The sequence below is a fragment of the Pituophis catenifer genome, unplaced genomic scaffold, assembly GCF_029215685.1.
Source record: "Pituophis catenifer annectens isolate HBS135680 unplaced genomic scaffold, rPitCat1.0.hap2 SCAF_2, whole genome shotgun sequence".
Taxonomy (NCBI): Eukaryota; Metazoa; Chordata; class Lepidosauria; order Squamata; family Colubridae; genus Pituophis; species Pituophis catenifer.
In genome coordinates, this window is record NW_027256882.1 from 32733522 (window position 1) to 32750884 (window position 17363).

The 17363-nt window shown below is 43.3% G+C and overlaps 1 pseudogene; it reads left to right on the forward strand.

Annotated features, from left to right (window-relative positions):
- Positions 1 to 1060: 1060 nt before the first annotated feature.
- LOC139310080 (E3 ubiquitin-protein ligase TRIM39-like) lies at positions 1061 to 14717 on the forward strand (annotated as a pseudogene).
- Positions 14718 to 17363: the final 2646 nt, after the last annotated feature.

The following is a 17363-nucleotide window of genomic DNA, read 5'->3' on the forward strand; positions in this document are numbered from 1 at the left end:
CTTTCCTTCCCCCTTTTTTCCTCCCGTTTCCTTTTAACACATAATTGTCATAATCCAACAAACCCTAGCAAATATTACACTCAGTGTAAACTTTATAGCCTCACAGGTTTTTTGTTGTTGTTGTTGTTACAAATCCTAGTACTTTTTCTATCTTTTTATACTTACGTAGGTTATCTAGAACAATCGGATTTAATTTAAGTTAATTTAATTTATTGAATTTCTGTGCTGCCCAATCCCCAAGGGACTCTGGGCAGCTTACAGCAAAAAAATAATAATACAACAAAGAACATAGGAAACTTATTAAAAACATTTTTTTACTGATTGGAAGACTGATTGTAATTTTATACAGTGGGTGTCTCATGGATTGTAGTTCCCTCTTTTGCAATTTTATGCCAATAAATTTATTCAGTAATCAGCCCAAAACGCTTCGATATTGAGATGGGCGTCAGATCCAATTTGATCTACTGGTTAAGGCACCTGGCTAGGAAGAGGAAGACGGTGAGTTCAAGTCCTGCCTTAGCCCTGAAAGCCAGTTGGTAACTTTGAGCCAGTCATTCTGTCTCAGTCCGATCCACTTCACAGGTTTGTTGTGGGGAAAATAGGAGGAGGAAGATGTGTTTCCTATGTTTGCCACCTTGAGGTATTTATAAAAATAATAAAGGCGAGATACAAATAAATAATAAGGAGAGTGAAACTTAACACTGATATGGTGACACTGATTGCTAACAGCAGCTCTCTGGAACATCTCAAAGCATCTAAACTGAAGACTTGACAAGTTGCTGTTGGCAAAGGTGCAGGTGAGTTATCCAAACTTACCTAATACAGGTAGTCCTCGATTTACAACCACAACTGAGCTCCAAATTTTTGCTGCCAAGTGAGACGGCTATTAAGTGAGCTTTGCCCCATTTTAAGTGCATCATGAGGGGGAAGGGAAGGTAAAGGAGGAGGTTTTGACAGGAAGGAGGAGACCAAGAGAGAGAGATGGGAAGAGGCAGCAGAGAAGGGAAGTGGGGCCTCCTGGCTCATCTGGCCTCCACCCCATAGAATGAGGGGGGAAGCAATGCATGAGGATAGATGGGAAAGCTCCGTTTGCCTGGACTTTTTCCAGGACCCCGTGCTCATCCCCAAGTGCGGCCACAACTTCTGCCGGGACTGCCTGATCCGCAGTTGGGGGACGTCGAAATCAAAGGCTTCCTGCCCCCAGTGCAGACAGACCTTCGCGCCCCGCAGCCTCCTCCCCAACCGGCAGCTGGCGCGGCTGGTGGAAGTGGCCAGGCAATGCGGCGGCTATCCAGGCGAGGAAGGAGGGAGCCTCTGCCCGAAGCACTGGGAACCCCTCAAGCTCTTCTGTAAGGACCACGAGACCCTCATCTGCGTGGTCTGCGACCGATCCAAAGAGCACAGGGGCCACTGGGTGATCCCTGCGGAGGAGGCTTTCCAGGAATACCAGGTAGGAGTCAGCCAGGAGGAATCGCTGAGGAGGGGCATCCAGGTGGCAATCTGGCAATCCTTGGACCAATTTACTTGTTTCCTCTGTTGTCAGCAAACTGGGTTTAGCCTGGTGCAGATACCAATCAGAACCAGACTGGAGACCCTGTTCAGGGGACTTTTATTGAAATGCTTCAAAAGGGTCTCACCAGTTAAAGGAGCCAAGACCCCGAACCATATACCAATACAAATTTTATACACTGAAGATCAAGGAAGTTAACACCCTAAGAATCACTCATTGGTTCTTTGAGAGGTGTTTCTTTTGATCTCTTATCCTGGACTACTTTACCCTCCTCTTTCATAAATTGCATATTTTATGCTAATAATCTTTGTTATCAAAAGGAGTTTGTGTTTTATTGTTATAATAAAGTAGAAGTTACCAAAGTTTATGTCTATGTGCCTCAGCTAACATTTTTCTAATCGGAGTCCTTCTAACTTTCTTTAATTTTCTTGTTGCTAGGTAGTAGTGTCCCACCCACCATTCATTACTGGTCTTATTACATCATGTGCAACTTTCTGCCTCAGCCATTCCTTTAACAATCTTCCCTAATTCCAACCTGAGACCTTCACCTCCTGCTTTATCTTCTGAGGTTGCAATTCTTTGAAGACAGATTTACCATAGTCCTCAATTTACAACCACTTGTTTAGTAACTGTTCAAAGTTACAACACCATCGAAAAAAGTGACTTATGACTGTTTTCACACATATGACCATTGTAGCATCCCTGTGGTCACTGATCAAAATTGGGACGCCTGGCAACCGGCATGTATTTATGACGATTGCAGTGTCCCTGTCTTGCTTAGTAAAGGAAATTGCCTGTAGGGAGAAATAGGCTCCCTTTGCCAGCTCCCTTTCCGCATTTGCTCTAGAGCAAAATTGTCATGGAGTCCTCCAAAATCTTGAGTCCAGATGCCGAAAATCACTCCTGCTGGATCAGCCCAAACTATAATTTCTCAGTGATGTTTCTGAGATGACTATATTTTCTATATAGTCATATGACTATATTTTCCAATTGTCATGTATTTATGACGATTGAATATATATTCTAACTAGGTCTTCCCTCCGATGTAATCCTTTACCGAAAAAAAACTTAAAACTTTGTATTTTCTCTTCAGATGAAGGTGGAGGATTGCCTGAAGGCTCAGAAGGAGCAGAAAGAAAAAATAGCTACATACAAAGGAGATATAGAGCAAAAATTGCAGGAGAGGCTTGTAAGTATTGATCCAACGGTTAGGAGCTTCTGAGCTAATAGGAAGATTAGATTAAATTAGATTAGACTTATTAAATTTCTATACCGCCCTTCACCCGAAGGACTCGGGGCGGTGTACAGCCATCATAAAACAATATGAAAATACAAAATTTAAAACAATTTAAAAATAGATTAAATATTTCAGCCGTTACATTAAAACCCTCAATTTTAAAACACCCCATTCCAATTTCATTATACCAGTCCAGCCTGTTGAAATAGCAGGGTCTTAAGGGCACGGCAAAAGGTACACAGGTCGGGAATCATACGTATCCCGGCGGGCAGTTCATTCCAGAGGGTGAGTGCCCCCACAGAGAAATCTCTCCCCCTGGGGGTCGACAGTCTACATTGTTTAGCTGACGGCACCCTGAGGAGTCCCTCTCTGTGGGAGCGTATTGGTCGGTGGGAGGCTATCGGTGGCAGAAGGCTGTCCCGTAAATAGCCAGGTCCTAAGCCATGGAGCGCTTTAAAGATGGTCACTAACACCTTGAACCGCACCTGGAAGACCACCGGGAGTCAGTGCAGCTCACACAGGAGAGGTGTCATGTGGGTGCATCGGGTCGCACCCATAATCACCCGCGCGGCCGCATTCTGGACCAGTTGGAACCTCCGAGTGCCCTTCAAGGGGAGCCCCATGTAGAGAGTGTTGCAGTAGTCCAGACGGGACATGACGAGGGTGTGAGTGATTGTGCGCAGGGCATCCCGGTCCAAAAAGGGATGCAACTGGTGGATCAGGCGAATCTGATAAAAAGCCCCCCTGGCCACAGCTGTCATATGGTCGTCTAAAGACAGCCGTGCATCCAGGAGGACACCCAGATTGCGAGCCCTCTCTGAGGGGGCCAGAGTTTCACCCCCAATAGCCAGCAATGGTACCAGCTGGCTATACCGGGAAGCCGGGAGCCATAGTCTTTGAGGGGTTGAGTCAGAGTCTGTTTCCCCTCATCCAGATCTGCACAGCCTCCAGACATCGGGACATCACGTCAAGGGCATCATTGGGGTGGTCTGGGGTGGAGATGTACAGCTGGGTATCATCAGCGTACATATGACACTTCACCCCAAAACCACGGATGATCTCCCCCAGCGGCTTCACATAAATGTTGAACAACAGGGGCGAGAGGACCGACCCTTGTGGCACCCTGCACATGAGGCGCCTCGAGGTCGACCTCTGACCTCCTGCCAACACAGATTGTGTCCGGTCGGAGAGGAAGGAGGAGAACCACCGCAGCACGGTGCCCCCCACTCCCAGCCCCTCCAGTTGGCGCAGCATGATATCATGGTTGATGGTATCAAAAGCCGCTGAGAGGTCCAATAGGACTAGGACAGAGGAGCACCTCTTGTCCCGAGCCCTCCAGAGATCATCAACCAAAGCGACCAATGACGTTTCCATGCTGTATCCCGGCCTGAAGCCCGACTGGAACGGATCCAGATAGACAGTTTCATCCAGCTACCAAGGAAGTTGTTGTGCCACCACACTCTCAACAACCTTCGCCACAAAGCGGAGGTTGGAGACTGTATGATAGTTCGCTAATACAGCCGGGTCCAGAGCAAGCTTCTTGAGGAGGGGCCTCACCACTGCCTTTTTCAAGGCGGGGGGGGGGAGGAAACCCTCACTCAAAGAAGCATTAATAATCATCTGGAGCCAGCCTCATGTGACCTCCCGGGAGGCCAGCACCAACCAGGAGGGACACGGGTCCAATAAACATGTGGCAGAGCTCAGCCTCCCCAGAATCCTGTCCACGTTCTCGGGAGTCACAGAGTCAAACTCCTCCCAGATAACACTCTCAAGGCCCCCTTCCATCACCCCCCCTGAAGCCATCCAATCGGAGTCCAGACCTTCCCGAATCTGATTTTATCATGCAGGAATTGCACAAAATCCTCAGCCCTCTCCTGCAAGGGGTCTTCCCGCATTCCCATATGGAGGAGGGAGTGGGTCACCCTAAACAGGAAGGCTGGGCGGTTCTCTGCAGACGCAATAAGAGCCGAGAAATAATTAGATTTCGCTGCTTTTATCGCCACTAGGTAGGTCTTAATGTAAGACCTCACCAGTGTTCGGTCGGATTCGGAACGGCTGGCCCTCCAATCACTCTCCAGGCATCTTCTCCGGCGCTTTATCTCCCTCAGCTCCTCCGAAAACCAGGGAGCCAGACGGCATCAGGTCAGAGGCCGCAGAGGCACGACTCGGTCCAAAGCTCCGGCGGCCGCCCTTTCCCAGGCTGCCACCAGTTCTTCAGTCGAGTCGTGAGCCAGAGTCTCAGGGAATGGCCCAAGCTCCATCAGGAACCTATCAGGATCCATCAGGAGAACCCCATCCGCCATCTTTAATAATAGGCAGCCTGTTTGTAAGTACAAGTTCTGACTTAAATGAAATTGAAGCTAAAGACGGTGTAGGACACAGAACTTATTCTTAACCTGGGAACTGAGATGTCACCATTGGCTGAATGAGTCACGCGTTAAGTGCCCCTATCCCATGAGCCATCTTTTATACAATGGGTTTGTTTTGTTTAATAATTGAATGCAAACCATATTTCATCTTATTGAAAAAATTGTGAATTCAAACATTTTTCTGTCTCCTTTTTTGGAATCCCAGATTGCCAAGAAAATTTTAATGAAAGATCTTTTTTTTTTTTAATTTGATTTATATGCCGCCCTTCTCCGGAGACTCAGGGTGGCTTACAATGCGTTAAGCAATAGCCTTCATACTTTTGTATATTTTACACAAAGTCAGCTTATTGCCCCCACAAACTGGGTCCTCAATTTACCTACCTTAGAAAGGATGGAAGGCTGAGTCAACCTTGAGCCTGGTGAGATTCGAATTTATAGTAATTGCAGACAGCTGGAGTTAAATACAATGCATTAGTCTGATGAGCTATCCAGGCTCCTTTAAACTGGAGCCATTTACTTTCCTCCCTGCATGTTTTAATGTCAAAAGGGGTTTTTCCCCACCTCACTTCTGGATTCTTCAAGAAATCTGTTTAATTATTATAACAATTAAAATAAAAATCATTAAGTAAAATAATTAAAATAAAAATATGCCTTTTGCTTTTTCTCTTTCTTGTTTTAGGACCTCATTGAAAAAGAGAAAAAAAATGTAGTGGCTGAATTCAGAGAGCTACAACTCTGGTTAGAAGGACAGGAGAAGCTTCTATTGACTCAAATGGAAGAGACGGAGGAGGATATTATGGCAAGAATGGAGAAGGGTTTGGCCAAGCACATGGAGGAACTGGGCTCTCTTGACCATCTCATCCAGGAGATAGAAGAGAAGCTTCAGCAGCCAGCCAGCAAACTCTTACAGGTCAGGCAGGAAGTTGAGATCATAGAATCCTAGGGCTGGAAGGGACCTTGGAGGTCATTTTATTTTTGCATATTTAGTCATTATTAGCCATGTCTATAAAAACAGATTAATCTAATAAGCAAAATCAAACATCAAAAATTCATTTTTTTCTATCTTGAGCACAAAGTTCAAAAGCAGCTTCCAAGTAGAAACAATGGTATTGTCTGGGTCAATTTACTTTATACACAATACTAATAATAATAATGCTGTTTATGTATACATGGTAATAATTTTTCAATTTCTAACATTTACGTATACCTACTGATAGTATTTGTAATATATTATGTAGCAGTATACATATTTTCTCAATTTCTAATTTCTACCTCTATTTTCTAACCCTTATTAAAGTTATCCCATATTAAGAAGTATACTGTATGTATCCATTATCTCTTGCCCTTTTTAGTATTTCAACTCTTACTGGCTTTTTGACTTTTTCTCCATACTCTTCCCTTGGGATCTTGTATCCCCTTACATCACTCATATTTAGTCTAAATATTTCATCTGCCTCTGCATCTACCTCTCGCTGTTCAATCTCTAGAGCACCCATCAATAACTCTTTCATTACTTCTGGGAGATCATTCTCTTTGTCCTCTTCTATGTTTTGACCTCTTAAAGAGTAATCTACTTGTTCCATTTCAAAAAATAATTTACTATCTCTTCCGTATCTTTATCTGTTTGTGTCATTTGTTGATTTATCTCCTCTATTCTTTCCTCTTCTTCTAGTTTGTCCTCTGTTTTCTGAATTTGTTGTTCATTTTTCATTGTCTTTTTGCTGAGGATTTCCTAGTCTCACATCTGTATCATGCATCAGTGTCTTCATCTCCCTATCATTCCTTGTCATAGCTTCCTGAGTACATTGAAGCTTCAATAGTATTTCTTTTTGAAGTGTATTTATTTTTCTGTGTTGTAACATTTTGCTTTAATTTAATGGGCTAAAAGTCACTCAATGGTCCACCAAAATCCCAATGTCCCAATGGTCCAGAACACCAAAAAGCCGATATTAAAAGAATTTCCCAGTCCCGGTATTGTTCCTAAGAATCCACAATTTTTATAGTCCCCAAAATCTGACAATTTACTCCCTCTGAGTTATCCAAATTTGTAAAGAACTTTTCTTCTTTCACCTCGTAAGATGATCTATCAAACAGTATTTATAATCCAGATTAGCCCACCAAATTTCCTCATGTCTCATTAATCCACAGAGTCAAATGTTCAGTTTCGAGGGCAATTCCTATTGTTTATAATCCACACTCCTTTGAAGATCTTCAAAAGGCTCACCAGTTACTCCCAAACAGCCAGAAAGCAAATAGAAGTAGAACACAAAACAAATAGACGGCTTCCAGGTGTTGTTTACCTTTCACTTTGTTTCCCTTCTTTTTATCAATTCTGGCTTCCTGTCAAAGTTTTTTCCAACCATGTAGTACAGGGGTGTCAAACTCAAGGCTCAGATGCAGCCTGTGATGTGGTCGGATCCGGCCCGTGGGGCCGTCCTGGTCTACCCAGTGTGAAGAGAAAAGATCAGGCCAGTGTAACTTCGGCCCAATCTCTACCCAGTATGAAGAGGAAACATGCCAGCAGTTTAGAGGGTGGCATCAAGTAAGCCACACCCACCCAGTTGGCCACACCCACCCAGTTTTCCCCCCCATCAACCACAGCCCTGATGCGGCCCTCAGTGAAATTGAGTTTGACATCCCTGATGTAGTAGTATAGTATCTTTTTTCACACATAGGTGGTATCCCAGCTCTAGGTTCCAGCATTAAAAGGAAGCAGAAGATATAACAGCTGATTTGTCAAATGATCAAAACATCCATTTTTCTTTATATACTTTCTTCTAATAGTCAGACAATATTATCAGCAAATTAAAATCATTTTTCACAGTACTGTAAGTTCCAGTCCGGTCTTTCTATATTTTAAAACTTCATAGTCTTCCATTAAAATTTCATTTCTCTTTTGGGTCTGTAATCTATCTCCATCTGTTAATTTGCTGCTTTCTCAGCGCTTTGGAGAGATATATCTTTTCATGTCTGCATGTAAGATTCTGGCTGTACTCGACAAAGTTCAAAATCTTTTTTTCAACTCCTTATTTATTAATCTTTTTTTACTTTTTCTATCTCTATGGAAAGGAAACTGGAAGGTATGAAGGCTATCGGTAGTCCTCCCCTTGGGCCCGAAATTTCTGTGGCTAAGTAAAACTTGTTAAGTGAATTTTGCCCCATTTTACAACCTTTCATGCCACTTCTTAAGTGAATCGCTGCAGTGGTAAAATTAGTAACACTGTTGTTAAATGAATCCGGCTTCCCTATTGACTTTGCTTGTCAGAAGGTCACTAATGGTGATCCCATGACCCCCAGGACACTTGAACCGTCATAAATATTTATTTATTTATTTATTTATTACATGTATTTATATGCCGCCCTTCTCCCGAAGGACTCAAGGCGGCGAACACAAGTTAAGAAACATGTACAATAAAATCCCATTTTAAACCAAATAACTAATTAATTATAAATTATAAAACCCAGAATCAGAGTCAGCCTAAATATGACTAAATAATAGTCAGTTCATAAATATGAACCAGTTGCCATGAATTTGATCATGTGACTATGAGGATGCTGCAACTTTCTTAAGTGTGAAAAATGGTCATAATTCAGTTTTTTTCGGTGCTGGGGTAACTTCGAATGCTCACTAAGGACTACCTGTAATGGCCAATATTAGGGATACATAGTGTAATACAGAAACAGCAGGCCATGCAAAAAGCAAGGATTCTAAATTCTAGGCACTGTCTCTATATTCCTCACCATTTGAGGTTCCTATGCCCTATTAGGGGATGTGGTGGTGGGTGTTCTTTGTAGGGTCTCCCCCTCCTCTTAAATCTCCAGGCCAAGGAGAAACCCAACACTGATCACCTTCTCCAAAGTATTATCACCACTTGGATTTTCCAAAGTGCCTTGATTCTGGAAGCATAAATGCAGGGGATTTTTTAATCCTATTGACGCACTATTTTGTCTTTCAAATGGTCTTTTCTTTTTGCTATTATGTATGTTTGTGTGTGTGTGTGTGTGTGTGTATGTATGTATGTATGTATGTATGTATGTATGTATGTTTATGTATTTCTCGTTCTTCCTACGTAAACCAAGATTTTTATGCAGCCCTAGTTCATTGAAATCACAATCCACTTTACAGGGAGGATACATGGGATGAGGGTGTGGCTAACTGATGAGGGTTTATAAGCCTGAAATAGATCTATCTTAGTCTCCTTAGTCTAAGAAAAAGATTAAAAAAAAAGCCTAGAAACTACTGGATTGTGATTTCACTGATATATATAACATATAACAAGAACACATCCTAAAGAGATAAACAGCTGGGGAAAAAAGAGCAATGGGATTTAAAAAAAAAATAATAGAAGTACTTTATATGTATGTTAGTGTCTGGTTGTCCAGACGTTTCACTCATTTATTTTGTGAATATAAGGAATATAATATTAGGATATTAGGAAATGGTTCCTTTCAGTGCTTTGTCTCTTTATTTTTCAGGACATCGGAAGCATCTTGAAGAAGTAAGTAAATCCACCCTTTTCTTTACAGTCTCAGAGATCAGCAGCTCCGCCAGCAGTTTTCCTATTTTGGAAAGGTCTTTCTTTATTTCACAGTATTTTAATGTAAGGATAACGTACTGTATTTCACAGCTTTTTAGACATTTCCTCAGATAACTGAGGAACACAATATAATTTCAATTTTTGATATGATCAATTTTTATAGTTGGTTGCATAGTCAGTCAGATGTTTAGAATGAATTTGCCTTTTTATCCACCTATTGAGTCCTTCCCAAGAAGAGACAGATGTTTGATGGTTTTAAAAATATCATTGTGGGATGTGGGCTGTTCCAAGTAATGCAACTATCATAAATACATGCCAAGCACCTGAACTGTGATTACAGGGACACTGTGACAAATGTTAAGTGGAAAAATGGTTGTAAGTCAGTTTTTTGAGAGCCGTTATAACTGGTTGCTAACAAATAGTCATAAATTGAAGGTTACTTGTAACTGCATCCATCTCTATTAAATTTCATTGCATTACCTTTAATCCATCAAGATCAATTTGAATGTGACATCCATCTTCTTTTTGATTACGTATCTCACCCATATTAGTCATCAGTCATTTGGTAAGACACAATCCTGTCAGTGTATAAGAAATTATGAGCTGGAATAGCCATAACAACAAGTCAGCCAATGGGAACTGTTTGGTGACTAACAAACAGGATCTATTGTGAGCCATGGGAGATGGCTCGGAGCCTGGGCGGGGCTTAGCTTGACTGATCTGTATATATATAAAAGAGTTACTTTGTCCTTGCAATATAGCTTCTGTGTTTCTGAGTTCTGGTTATTCTGGTCCTGGCTTCTACTGCATGGGTATTGTATACATGCATCATGCTCTATATTATTGTATATAAAGAAGTTTCTTCTATAAATGAATCCTGCTGAATTATTTACTTGGGTGCTGGTTGGATTGCTGCAAACTCTGACAAATCCATTGTTTTCGCCAAGAGATTCACAAGAATTTTGAAGATTAGGGAGCCCCAAACTGGAACTTAGTTGCCTCTACTAGATCTCTTGTTTAAGTTGATGAAGGTGGATGAGTGCAGTTCTGGGTCAGGATCCACTGAGTCGCACATGGTGCCTATATTTGAATAGCTAGCCAGAGAATTGACTGAAGCCATGGAAACAGGGGCCTTGTCAGTCAACAGGACTGCTTATTTCCCACCAGCTTACGGTACTTAGGATCCGAGGATGGGGCAACACAAGAAAATGACAATCAATGAGTTAATAGCTGTCCATCAACACCCCACTTAACAACTAAAAGCCACATACAACCAGGCCCCACATAAATACCATGTGTAGAACAGCCCAGTGCAGACATTCTGGAGAGAGAGAGAGAGAGAGAAGTTCCCTGAGGATGGGCTCCAGCATGAATCCGAAATCTCAGAAGACAAAACCTCTGGTGACCAACCCAGACTGGATCGTGTAGCTAGCCAATCCTCAAGCACCATCTGATGGTTTAGAAAGCTTCTTCTATTGGCAGGTTGATAACGGTTGCAGGAACTGGGCATGGCTAGTCTAGTGAAGAGAAGGACCAGGGGAGACATGATAGCAACAGTGTTCCAATATTTGAGGGTCTGTCACAGAGAGAAGGGGGTCAATCTGTTTTCCAAAGCACCTGAAGGCCAGAAAAGGAATAATGGATGGAAACTGATCAAGGAGAGATTCAACCTGGAAATAAGAGAAAAATTCTGACTGAGGAGAATGAACCACTGGAAGAGCTTTGCCTTCACACGTTGTAGGATCTTCATCAGTGGAAGTTTTCAAGAAGGGACTAGAGTGCCATCTGTCAGAAACAGTGTGGGGTCTCCTCCTTGGGCCGATGGGGTGTGTGTGCTGGACTAGATGACCTACAAGGTTCCTTCCAACTCTGTTATTCTGCTATTTTGTCTTGCCAGGTACCAGTCTAAGGAAACATCTGAGAATCCGGTGGATTTACTTCTAGAGCCAAAGTGGACAATTCGGGATTACAGCGATATTCCTGGGCTTCTGAAAAGCACTATGAAAAAACTGAGAGGTAAAAAACAGCCGCTGGAGTTTTACACTGGATGACATTTTGAGCATCCAAGAGAGATTCTGGGTCAATGTCACATGGATCAAAGAGGGATCAATTTCAGGATCAGTGTCTCAGTTAGGTTGGTAAATTGAAACTACCTGTATTCTTCGTAGCCCAAATCCATATGCCCTGATCACTGGGGACGCAGAATAAGTTTCCACTAAGTATAATGGAATATATGCAGGTAGTTCTTGACTTACGATCTCAGTTGAGCTGAAAATTTCTGTTGCTAAGCAAGGCAGTTGTTAAGTGATCTGTGCCCCATTTTATGAACTTTTTTGCCAGTTATTCAGAAAATGATGGCAGTTAAGTGAATCGTGGTTGATAAATGAATCTGGATTCATGCATTGACTTTGAATGTCAGAAGCTCCCCAGGAAGGTTGAAGAGGACAATCCCAGAATCATGGGATGCTGCAACCATCGTAAATACAAGCTGGTCCCCAAGTGTCCGAATTTTGATCACGGGACTGGGGAGGCTGCAACAGTCCTAAGTGTGAGAACCGGTCATAAAGCTCTTTTGTCAGTGCTGCTATAACGTCACTAAAGAAATAGTTGTAAATTGAGGACTACCTGTATATGGAATTTATTTATTTATTTTTATTATTTATTAGTCCAATTTATATGCCGCCCTTCTCCGTAGACTCAGGGCGGCTTACAATGCATTATAGCAATAGCCTGCATACTTTTTTGAATATACCTGCTTATTAGGGCTTTCGCCCCCCCCCCCAAAGCAGTGTTGTTCTATACAAAGTTGGCTTATTGCCCCCACAATCCGGGTCCTCAATTTACCTACCTCGAAAGGATGGAAGGCTGAGTCAACCTTGAGCCTGGTGAGATTCGAACTTGGACTAATTGCAGACAGCTGGCAGCTAAGTGCTAGCACTTAATAGCACTTTAGTCCGCTGCACCACTGAGGTGCATATATAGTAGAATATATTTATACCTGATGGAATATATATAGCCACCAATGACATTCTGGCTTGTAGCTTTCCCTATTCCTTATTTCCTGATCTGAGTCCAAGGAAAGCAAACCGGGGAATCTGAGGGAGGCCCTTCTGTTGCTCCAATTCCAGGGATGAGATGCTGAATTCCTCCCTTTTCTTCCCCAGATACTCTGGAAAGTGGACTTCAACTACAGGAAGGTAAATATCAGTTATAGGAATTGGATTTCCTTGCTATTTTAAGCTCTGATGCCAGTAACTTTAAGAGAAACATAAAGGATTAACAAAAAAGAAAAATGTAGGATTAGATACTATATAAAACTATGATGATCCAGTAAACTTTAATGATTTATGAACTATTACTTGCCATTTATATGTAAAATAGGAGCTAATGCAGCAGAGACAAATTCCTTGTGTGTCTGATCACACTTGGCCAAATAAAGCTTTTGTTCTGTTCTGTTCTACTCCTCCTTTCCTATTCTGCTCCACTCTGCTCCATTCTCTACATAATCTGGAAAACTGAAGTCAATCTTGGTGTAGAATGAAATATTTGGATAAATGGGAAAATATGACCTGGGAGTGAAAGGATCATTGAATTCCTACCAAGCTAATAACATTCTGTTGATTTTACTGCCTGACTATAAATTGGTGAGAGCCTCTTGCTCTGCGTAATCTGGATTAATGCTCCAGGTAGAGTCCCTGTTCAACCTTGGCCCTCCCAGCAACTCACTAAAGGCAAAGCCAACCACTTTTCTCTTTGAATCCCATTATTCTCACCTACAACATGGAAGCTAAAGAAAATTGTGCAGGGAGGCTAGAAGAGGTGGAGCACTATGAAGGGTTTGAAGGACTTGGCCAGAAATCTTCATCCTTGGCCACTGTAAGACTTGTGGACTTCAGTTCCCAGAATTCTCCAGCCAGCATGGGGGAACTGGGGGGCAATTAGCCGAGTGTTGGCCACATGGGAGACTAGAGACTAGGGGAATTGACCAGTGGAGCCAAGAGATGAAGAGCTGAGTGGAGGAGCCAAAAGCAATACAGGTATCCTGAAGGTGTGCAGCTTAGTGGCCATTGAAGGGGAGGCAGATGGACTGGAAGATGGCAAAGGCAACCTAAGTGAATGGAACGAGAAGACCAGAGGAGCGCTGAACAGGGCGGCAGTTAACAGAGGATGGGACAAAGACAGTGAGAGATCCTGAGTGCTTGGAGAAAAGGGAGCAGAGAGACCTGGACACCAGCAGCCCCATCAGGGGAATTCTGGGAGTTGAAGTCTACAAGTCTTACAGTGGCCAAAGTTGGAGGACTCTTGACAAGACAATGGCTTAGGTGTTGTTTAAAAAAACAATGAGTCTTCCAGTCCTGGAGGGGGTGTTTGGAAGCTGAACTCCATTCACACAAGAGGGTTAAACTCTTGGGGGTGAAGACACAAACCAGGCCTGCAGCTGAAATTCTTGTTCTTCTCCTCCCTCCCTTCCTTTCCCCCTTACAGCAGATGTAACTCTGGATCCAGACACAGCCCATCCTGGCCTCCTTGATGTCTCCCAGGATCTAAAGAGTGTTAAAGGATTTAAGCAAGTTAAAGAAAAATATCTTGTCTCAGACACCTTGAGATTTTTACAGGATTCTTCTGTCCCAGGATGTAAGATAGCTATAGCAATATGTAGGCGCAGGTGATTTGGACATTATCCTTGTGTCCTTGGCTGTCAGAAGTTCTCAACAGGGAGACATTTCTGGGAAGTTATTGTTGGAGATAGAGAAGGATGGGCTGTAGGGGTTGCCAGCAAGCCACTGAACGTAACAAATGTTGATGAGCAGACCAGGCACTGGGTGTTTTGGAAATGCCTAGGGAAATACGAGGCCATGTCTCCATCAAAACGCTCTGACCTGATCCTGACTGAGGAGCCCACGAGGATCCGCATCTCTCTCAACTGCAAAGGGGGACAAGTGAGCTTTTTTGATGCCAGGACAGCATCTTTGATCCATACATTCTCAGACGCTTCCTTGGTTAGAGAGACCCTTCTGCCCTGTTTCTGTTTGTTCAAAGGCGCCTGCGTGACACTCCCCTAAAAGAAGGGATAACCATAGACAAAAATTTGGAAAAATCCCTATTTACCAAGCAGGGATCTCCGAAAGCCTTTAAAGCAGAGATTCCTTAGCTTTTTGCTACTTCAGCTTCCTTTATTGTTCTATGCCACCCTGGTCAGTCAATCAGTCATTATAAAGGAATAACCTGATCATCATTTTTATTTGTCTGGATAAAAAAAAAAGAGGTGTGCTAGGAACTTTATCAGTGTTAGCAACATGTGTTCAGGTGTATCAGTATTAAAGATACTTTACAACTAAACCTATCAATCTTTTTATACTTGCGTAGGTTATCTACAACAATCGGATTACTGATTATAAGACCGATTGTAATTTGATACAGTAGGTGTCTCATGGATTGTAGTTCCCTTTTTTGCAATTTTATGCCAATAAATTTATTAAGTAATACATTGAGTAATACAGTACTACAAGGAGCCTTGGTGACCCAGTGGACTAAAGTGCTGTTAAGTAGCACTTAGCTGCCAGCTGCCTGCAATTACTGCGAGTTCAAATCTCACCAGGCTCAAGGTTGACTCAGCCTTCCATCCTTCCGAGGTAGGTAAAATGAGGACCCGAATTGTGGGGGCAATAAACTGACTTTGTATAAAAAAGAACACCGCTTAGGGGGGCCGAAAGCCCTACTAAGCAGGTATATACAAAAAGTATGAAGGCTATTGCTTAACGCATTGTAAGCTGCCCTGAGTCTCCAGAGAAGGGCGGCATATAAATCGAACACATACATACATACATACATACATACATACATACATACATACATAAATAAGAGGGAGCACAGAAGGGAAGTGGGGCCTCCTGGCTCATCTGGCCTCCACCCCATAGAATGAGGGAGGAAGCAATGCATGAGGATAGATTGGGAAAAGGGGGAGAAAGGAGGGTTGGGAAAGGTAGGGAGAACTGTGTGAGGAAAGACAGAAAGGAGGAGGGAGGAGAAAGATGGAGAGAATCAAGGAAGGAGCAGAGGCAGCGGCAGGAGAGGTTAGCAAGCAGCAGGAAGGAGAGAGGAAGAAGGACCAACCAGACTTCTGACCACCACCCAACCGTGTGATCCGCCTGCTGAGGAGACAGCACAAGGGTCCAGCTGGGAGGACAAGATAGCAGAGTCCAGCTGAGCCGGGCAAGTGGGGGGACCCAAGTGGATGGGCAGCCACATGATGGATTGTAAGAGGGAAAGGGGGACCTGGTCCCCTGCGACCCCTTCAGGGGTGACGCTACATCACCATCTTTCATGTCACAGTTGTTAAGTGAATCACTTCCGTTGTTAAGTTAGTGACACAGCTGCTAAGTGAGAATCTGACTTCCCCGTTGACTCTGCTTGTCAGAAGGTCACAAAGGTTCATCACACGACCAGGGGACCCTGCAACCGTCACAGATATGAGCCAATTGCCAAGCGACTGAATGTTGATCATATAATCGTGGGGATGCTGCAATGGTCGTAAGTGTGAAAATCTGTCATAGGGCACTTTTTAATGTCTATGTGCATTAAAAATGAGACATGTTAAAATGCTTAATTATTTGACTTCACAACCTACACATGGAGAGCCACTGATCTAATGATTAAAATTAAATTAAAAACATAATTAGCAGAATTTGATGCTGCTGGCTAGCCTGGCTAGGTGGCTCAGTGGCTAAGACACTGAGCTTGTCGATCAGAAAGGTCGGCAGTTCGAAACCCTAGTATAGGTCTCAAGCATGAGCAGGGGGTTGGACTAGATGACCTCCACGATCCCTTCCCACTCTGTGACTGTTACATGTGAATTGTTATAGTCCATCTCACACTCAGCCGGATGTTGAGAGTGAATTTGGCCTTTTGATCCACCTATTGAGTCCTTCCCAAGAACAGACAGGTGTTTGTTGGTTTCAAAGGTATCATTGTAGGATGTAAGCTCTTCCAAGTAATACAACTATCATAAATACCTGCCAGTCTGAAAGCACCCAAATTGTGACTACAGGGACACTGCAACAGATGTTAAGTGTGAAAATGGTTTTAAGCCCTTTTTTTCCCCCAGAGCCATTTGTACCTGGTTGCTAACAAATAGTCATAAATTGAAGGTTACTTGTAACTCCTTTCGTCCTTATTACATTTTATTGCGTTCCCTTTAATCCATCAAGATCAGTTTCCATGTTATACAAAGCTTCTAATTGATTACGGAGTGGGCGGAAATATAGGGGAAAGTCTGAGGGAAAGCTGAGGAAAGGGGAGGGGGAGGAGGAAGGGGAAAGAGATGGAGAGAAGGGGAAAGAGATGGAAAGAAAGGGAGGCAGGCAGGGGAATCAAAGGAGGAGCAGAGACAGGAGAGAGAGAGAGAGGGAGAAGGGCCGACTGGCCATCTGATCACCCCCACCACTGCCTGATCCGCCTGCTGAGAGGAGACTCCAGAAGGGACCGGCTGGAAGGAGAAGACAGCAGAGTCCAGCCGAGCAGGGCAAGTGGAGGGGCCTGAGCAAAGGGACCAGAGTGGAGTGGCAGCCACAAGGAATGGACCGAAGCAGGGAAGGGTGCCTGGATGGTTGGAAAAGAGGGCAGGGGGAACCCGGATCTCATTGACCCTTTCGGGTGTTGAAGTCAATCAATCAACCAATCTGAATGAAAGGAAACAATAATAAGGATAT